At 39.4% G+C, this 7,823-nt stretch overlaps 1 long non-coding RNA gene across 1 annotated transcript; it reads right to left on the bottom strand.

The window, feature by feature from the left end:
* Positions 1 to 400: 400 nt before the first annotated feature.
* LOC144609388 (uncharacterized) lies at positions 401 to 5,354 on the bottom strand. The gene is made up of 3 exons (XR_013549311.1): positions 5,235 to 5,354; positions 3,812 to 3,884; positions 401 to 477 (listed from the first exon to the last, which is right to left on the bottom strand). It is a non-coding gene; the product is annotated as an uncharacterized LOC144609388 (long non-coding RNA).
* Positions 5,355 to 7,823: the final 2,469 nt, after the last annotated feature.

The following is a 7,823-nucleotide window of genomic DNA, read 5'->3' as shown; positions in this document are numbered from 1 at the left end:
CAATGTGCAACAGGGTCTACAAATTACAGATTATCTATGTGGGACCACATTTTGTACAGATTTTGGCACAAAATTCACGAACACTACTACCTTCCATGCCTGAAGACTGCTTCCAGTTTTTGCGGAGTTGAACTTCTTGACATAAAGCAAGAATCATCTGATGTGTATATAGATCCGCATTCCTCCACACTGCTTTCCAGGCACGTAGTTTCATCAGACTCTAAAGAGTCAAAAGTCTTGCCTGTTTCAGTGTCGGTATCACTAAGTAGATCAATGCATTGATCATCTGAGAATCCCACTCGATGTTCTGGTGAGTGCCTAACAATAAATTCAGATGGCCTTAATTTGCGTTTCTGTTCCAGTAGGTCAACACTTTTAATAATATTTGCCAGTGATTTCACCTCTTCTTTTACTTCTTCATCTTTCACCTGAACATATTTTCCCTTCACACGTGCCTTTCGATACTTCTGGCATAATCTGTAAAGTGCACATAAATATCTTAAAAGATTACAGAACAAAAGATGTCAAAACTCAAGTTCTAATGAAGTGTTGCCAATCTGAAACATAAACTCTGCTTTATTGTTCACGTATGCTATCTGTACAGCTGAACATCCCAGCATGTTCCAAAAGTGTACAGTTGGTAAATTAATTGGTCACAGTAAATTGCCCCTCGTGTGCAGCGGATGGTACAATTTGGTGGGAGTCAATGGTAATGTGGGGATAATAAAACAATGGGATTAATGTAGGATTAGTGTTGAATTGATGGTTGGTGCAGACTAACTATTCACTATTTTTATTAATAAACTAGACCAAGTGGACATGTTGGGCCCAAACCTCTCCTGCATTAGTGCAGCACCCTCTCCTCCCCACTCCCCCCTCCCCTCCCCCCATCCCCTACCCCCCTCCCTTCCCCGCCCTTCCCACCCTCCTCCCCCCCCTCGACCCCCCTTATCCTCCCTCCTCCTTCCCTCTCCAGGAGATAGATTTAAACTTTAAAATGTGAATAACTTTAAAAATACAACACTGATTTCAATGAAACTTCTTCCATTAGCACCAAATGGGACGATGGTGAGTAAGGTGGGCCTCAATTTGTTGTGCTATCGTGTACCGTTTTGGTTGTAGTTCAGGAACAGACAAACAAGAGCTTTAGTGTATAGATAAGTTAAACCTATGGAGACTCACATATTGAAGTTAGCTGAAAGCATAAAGATAGATATGGTGTAGGCAAGTTGGCATTAATAAATTGCAGAGAATTGTGGACACTGTCCAGACCATCACCCAAACCAACCTCCCTTCCATTGACTCCATTTACACCTCATGCTGCCTCGGCAAGGCCACTAGCATAATCAAGGATGAGTCGCACAATGGCCACTCCCTCTTCTACCATCAAGCAAGAGGTATCGAAGTGTGAAAACGCACATGTCCAGATTCAGGGACAGTTCCTTCCCAACGATTATCAGGCAACTGAACCATCCTACCAACAACTAGAGAACAGCCCTGAACTACTATTTACCTCATTGGAGACCCTCGAACTATCTTTGATTGAACTTTACAGGACTTTATCTTGCACTAAACATTATTTATGTTATTCCTTTTATCATGTATTTGTACACTGTGGTGGCTTGATTGTACTTATGTATTGTCTTTCCACTGACTGGTTAGCATGCAACAAAAGCCTTTCACTGTACAATGGTACACATGACAATAAACTAAACGCAACTCAAGTTTACAAAACAGGCAAATAGATTTGAATTAAGTGTGAGCCAATCAAGTTTCAGCTAACAAACAATAGATCTGAGTATTCTAAACGTGCTGAAAAGCTAGAAATAGTAGATTCACAGATCACTGAACTCAACAAAATACTATCAAAAAAGGATATAGTGAATAAGAGAGCAGAGGTTTGCAATAAGGGATAAGAGGTTTTGAAGGGCTGGTCCCTTCCAAATAACTTTTTCAGTGGCTGGTGAAGACAGTTGCACTCACAATGAGCATTTAAATCACCAAGGTAAAGAAGGACAGGGATTAGAAGGCTCTTGATTATTCGCATTAACATGGTGGGTCAAACGGCCTGCTTCTTTGATGTAGGTTCAGGTTTATTATTGTAATGTGTACGGCAAAAAGCTTTGTATTGTCAGGTCAGATAATACTATACAAAATACAATCAAGTCAAACTCAAGTACAATAGGTGAAGAGGAAGATACAAAGTGCAGAATATAGATCTGAGCACTGTAGCACATCAATTCCATAGACAAAGTTTAATGTCCGCAATGGGGAGGTGAATCGGACTGTACCCTAGATCATGGAAGGACTATTTAGAAGCCTGATAACAGAGGGGAGGAAGCTGTTCTTCAGTCTGATGGTGCATACTTTCAATCTTCTGTACCTTCTGCCGGAAGGAAACAGGGAGAGGAAGAAGGAATGACTGGGATGGAACAAGTCTTTGATTATGTTAGCTGCTTTTCCGAGACAGTGTGTCAATCGTAGGAAGTCTGTTTAGGGCTGCATCTATAACTGGGCCGCATCTATAACTGTCTTGCAATTTCTTGTGGTCTTTAGACATTAAATTTTAGAGATACAGTCCGGATATCCTGTTTCTAGACTGCAGGCTCTCAAACTTTCTCTCACTCCCCTTATCCTCTCCACCTCCCCCTCTCTTCCTCTCTCATTGAGCTAACCCTTATCTGTATGTACTTTCTCATTCCCTCTCGCTAAATAGCTATAGCAATCTGTTACAGACTTTCAAATCCTTGACCTCTCTACCCCCTTCATTCTCCCTCTACTTGTTTTAAATACCATACTTTATTAGTGCCTTTCTTTGGTAATATATGTATTCTGTCCCATACATTGTATAAAGTATGTAGAAACATGAAGAGAGAGAGAGAGAGAGAGAGAGAGAGAGAGAGAGAGAGAGAGAGAGAGAGAGAGAGAGGGGAGGAAGAAGTATTTGTGGTTGCAAACAAGTCCCTAGAATTAGATAAAATATTAGATTCAAAATAACATTTGATCCTTTACACTGATTCAGCAACAACTTGAGCATTGGGGAAGATGTTCAGCTTCACTAAAATAATTGAAGTTGTGTTAACTTCAAATGACTAACGTAAAAAGAATGAAGAGAGAAAAGTTACTCACAATAAAATTAATTAGGATACTATTGGATGATAATTGAAACCTATTTGGCTCACTCATTTTCCTCACAAAGGTACCCCCCAAAGGTAACAGCCTCCTCGGTTCAATAACAGTTAGGGATGAAAAATAAAGGCTGGAATTGCCAGTTATCCATATCCTCTGAAAAAATACACTCAAACAAGAGTGGAGAATTTGGACTTGTTTTTCTGATAAGACAGCAGGTTGCAAAGGGATTTGTTAGAGATATTTAAAAACATGATGGGCTTAAATAGACCAGTTAGAGGGAAATTATTCCAATTGGCAATAAGGTCAAGAACTAAGCGACAAGAATAAATGTGTTCGGCAAAAGAACCAAGACTGACGCCGCATGTGGTTAAGGTTTAAAATACACTGCCCGGGTAGTAGTGAAGAGAAATGGAATTGTAACATTCAAAAGCAAATTGGATAAATAGCTGAAAGGAAAGAATCCAGGGAAAGGGAAGAGGTGCAGACTAGCTCGACTGTACTTGATGGATTTGACCTGCCAAACATCCTCCTGCTGTGCTATATTTGTTCTGTATGTGATTTTTAAGATGGTGACTGAGAAGATCAATGAAGGTCCAATCATGCTCATGTCCCTCCTCTCAATAATTATAAACAACACACTTAAAACATTTCTGGTGTTTTAGAAATGACTAATACTTACATCCAAATGGTTATAAATAAGATGCAAGTTCCTATTGAAGAGGCCACAGGTAATATCCATGGGTATATAATCCCTGAAAGACAAAGATGATTTTGATTATAATGTCTTGAAACACTCTTTACCAATCTAAGAATGAAACTCTGAGAATGTTGTAATGCACAATTGACAACTTTTTTATTGGATTTTCCTCTAATGCTGAGTTAAATGGATGTGGATCAATGGATATTTTTAACGCATAGATAGATTCTTGATTAGTATGGGTGTTAAGGGAGAGATAGATCTGCCATGATTGAATAGCGAAGTAGACTTGATGGGCCCAATGGCCTAATTCTGCTCCTATCACTTATGACCTTATGATCTTAAATGTGAAATTAACAATTAACCTGCACGGTTTCTTATTTTCAAATTGGTAAAAACCCTGTGGAGATTCTTTAAATATCAGAAAGATTACACTATTTTCATTATGCACACCAGAGTGAATTAGAAAAGTACTTTGTTTCTTTTAGCACCATGCTTTAGCTTTTCTATGGCACCCCAAATGCATCGGATAAGGCGGGATAAATCCCAAGGACGTGAATAAGTGCTCCAAGAATGTTGCAGGAACCAAGGGAAGAAATTGCAGGAATGTTGGCTGAGATATATGATTCATCTCAGAGTGAGATACTGGGAGACTAAAGGGTTGCTCATGTTGTGGCTTTATAAAAGGGCTTCAAGGATGCAGGCTGATGAGCCTAACATTGGTGGTGGGAAAGTTACCACAGGGGATTCTGAAAGACAAGGTCCATCTGCATTTGGAAAGGCAAGAGCTGATTGGGGGTAGTAGTCAGCACTGCCTTGTGTGTGGATTTTTTTTTCTCATGAATTGAACGAGACTTTTGAAAAGGTGACCAAGAGGATTTATGATGGCAGGGCAGTAGTCATTCTCAACATGGACTTAGCAAGGCTTTTGATGATTCCCTGCAATCTTGACTGGCCTCGAAGATTAGATCACATGGAATCCAGGGTGAGGTTCGCAATTGAATGCAAAATTGTCTTGGTGATGGAGTCATGAGAGGCAGAGGATATTTTCCAAGGAAAGAGGAATATTTTCTAAGGAAAGAGGAATGTAAACCTAGAGGGCATAGATTTAAGGTGAGAGGGAAAAGATTTAAAAATAAACGACGGGATAGGGTTTTTCACACGGAATGTGGTGGGTATATGGAATGAGCTGCCAGAGGAAGTGGTGCCAGAGTTGCTGACTTACAGAAACCCGGGTTCGATCTTGACTATGGGCTGTCTATATGGAGTTTGTACATTCTCCCTGTGACCGTGTGGGCACAACAAGATGACAGATGTGCAGCGCCAAGTAAATACGACCAAACATATTGTTCAACCAACGAATTGGAAAAACACTTTTTATGAATAATTAACAAAACAAACTTACAATGACATTCCTGTTGAGAAGTTGCACCACTTCTATTGGTAGCTTCATCATGTGGGCAGTTCGTGCATTCAGTCTTTCCATAATGCCTATTAAATGAACCAAAGGCACAGGGAGTGCAGATTGTGTCTTGTCTTGCACTGAAGTGTCCAGGTGGACATGCCACTGTTTATGGGGAGAACAAATAGCAAGAGTAGAGCAAAAATGCATCAAAACCACAGTGTAAAATTCAATATTAATTGACATAAGAATCACCTGCTATATTTACATATTTTGAACATTCACATTTTTAAAAAAACACTTTACCGTCCTCCTAAACAGGCTACAAGAAATAACATATTCACTAATTATGTACCAGGTTCTTTGAAGTATTGAGAGTGAGCAGGCTAAGTGTTTACATTTTGGCTACTGAGATTTTAATGAGGCCCAGCTATCAAAACTGACAGGGTCACATTCAACTATGGCCAAATGATCAACTCAACGGCTCATTTTACCATTGGAAACATACTGACAGTTAAGATTCAGCCCAGAATCTATTTTTTTGCAGCATGATTAGTAGTAGTTCAGCTTGAACATTTGCTGTAGGCTCTTGGATTAAAAAGTGTAGGGCAAAATTACATGAAATTGGGTCAATAGTGATATCCATAGGGAAATTGAATCAGAACTATTTTGAAAGATACAAGAAAATTACTTTCATAAAAATTAAGGGATAGAACCTGGATTCAGATTAGATTAACAGGAAGATGTTAATATGGACCTGAAGCTGAAATACGCTGCAATAATAATACACAAGCTGAAATTAAAAAAGTTGAATGTCTGTAGGAATTGAACTGGTCACTGTTTAGTGAGTCTGCATCCTCTCTCTTTAAACCACATGCAAGCTGCTCCCATACTGCAGCTAAATAAAGTTCCAGCATACTTACCCCATGAAAATATGAGAATGTGTTCAGTTTTGTATGGTGTAAGAAACTTAGAGCTAACAGTGTTCTTATGCTGAAAAAGGTCTAGAACTCACAATAAAATAGGCAATAAATAGAAGAAGAGTAGGCCGTTGTGTCTGAGTCACCACTCAAGAGTGTTTAATTGTCATGTGTACCGATAATGGCACAATTAAATTCTTACTTGCAGCAGCTTAACAGGCATGTAAACGCTATAAATATAGGCAGTCTATAGTTCATAGGTGAAGTTAATATTGTGTAGTGTTCAAGAGCCTAATAGTTGTTGGGAAGAAGCTACTCTTGAACTTGGTGGTCATGGTTTTCAGACTCCTCTACCTTCTTCCCAAAGGTAGGAGTGAAATGAGAATGTGGCCAGAGTGGTGTGGATCTCTGATGATGCTGGCTGCTTTTTTGAGGTAGTACCTCCTGTAGATCCTTTCGATGGTGGGGAGGTTAGTACCCATGATGAACTGGGGCACAGGAAACTTTTCCCCTTGTCAGAGATAAATAAAACTAGAAGATATAGTTTTGGGTAAGGAGGAAGAGATTTGGAGGTGATACCACCTTCTTTACCCAGAGAGTGGTAAAAAATGGAAAAAATGCCTGCAAGAAGCTGGGTCTCTGACAGCATTTAAGAAATGTTTAGTTGAGCATTTAAATCACTTAGGTATAGACTATGGGCCAGCTGCTGGATGGTAGGGTTAATACAGAAGGTTGCCCACTGATTGGTGTGGATGAGCTGGGCCGAAGGGCCTGCTCTGCTGCCTAATGTTATGATTCTATTTGTTGAACTATTACTTACCACAGCACCCTTCACAGTGAATACTTGTTATAATATTTTTGCCAAATCCTGGTTTGCAGTGATCTACTTTCACACCATTTAGAGAGTTAGCAATGTAGTCAATATTTTGGAACTTTCTTTTCAAAGGATGGTCCTCAATGAAAGACTTGATTCGCATGTATGCCTGTTGAAGAGCAAAAATAAACCTATGATATTATAATGTTAATGATATACCTAATATATCTCTCACTCATTTTCTTAGTAACGGCATCTTCCACAGACATTATTTGCTTGAATAACATGACTAACAGATTTTCTGATATAAATACTGTAAAGCAACAGACGTTAGACATCTTCTCATGAATAAAATAGGCATGAGAAAGTGGCTCCAATAACTCTTTCCTGAACTGGGTATGGTCTTAGAATGTTTAGATTTTTGAAGTAATCATTTTAAAGATCCCTGCATTGCCCATGCAAATCTCTCCTCTTAAAATGGATATTGTCCAAAACTGATGGGGGGGGGGGGAGGGGGGATGGGAGGGGGAAGGAGAGGGGTTGCTTATATGTACCTTCTCTTATAGCTATTGCATATTGTGGATGATATAAGTACTTTCAGGCCAAAAAAACATCCTTTCCCTCATCCAGTATAGAAAGTTACCCACATTGAGTGGGTGTGTGCAGTTAGTGCTGCTATCTTACAGCTCCAAGGTCTGTCTGTATGGTTTCCATGATCATGTAGGTTTCCACCAGATACTTCTGTTTCCTGCCACATCTCAAAGATGTGGTGATAGGTTAACTGACTCCTGTAAATTGCCTCTTAATGTCAATAAGTGGGGAAAAATTAAAAAGTAGGAAATAAGCTGCAAGGAAATG

The sequence above is a fragment of the Rhinoraja longicauda genome, chromosome 2, assembly GCF_053455715.1.
Source record: "Rhinoraja longicauda isolate Sanriku21f chromosome 2, sRhiLon1.1, whole genome shotgun sequence".
NCBI lineage: Eukaryota > Metazoa > Chordata > Chondrichthyes > Rajiformes > Arhynchobatidae > Rhinoraja > Rhinoraja longicauda.
Note: the sequence above shows the minus strand (reverse complement) of the source record. Positions and strands in the feature narration are given on the sequence as shown.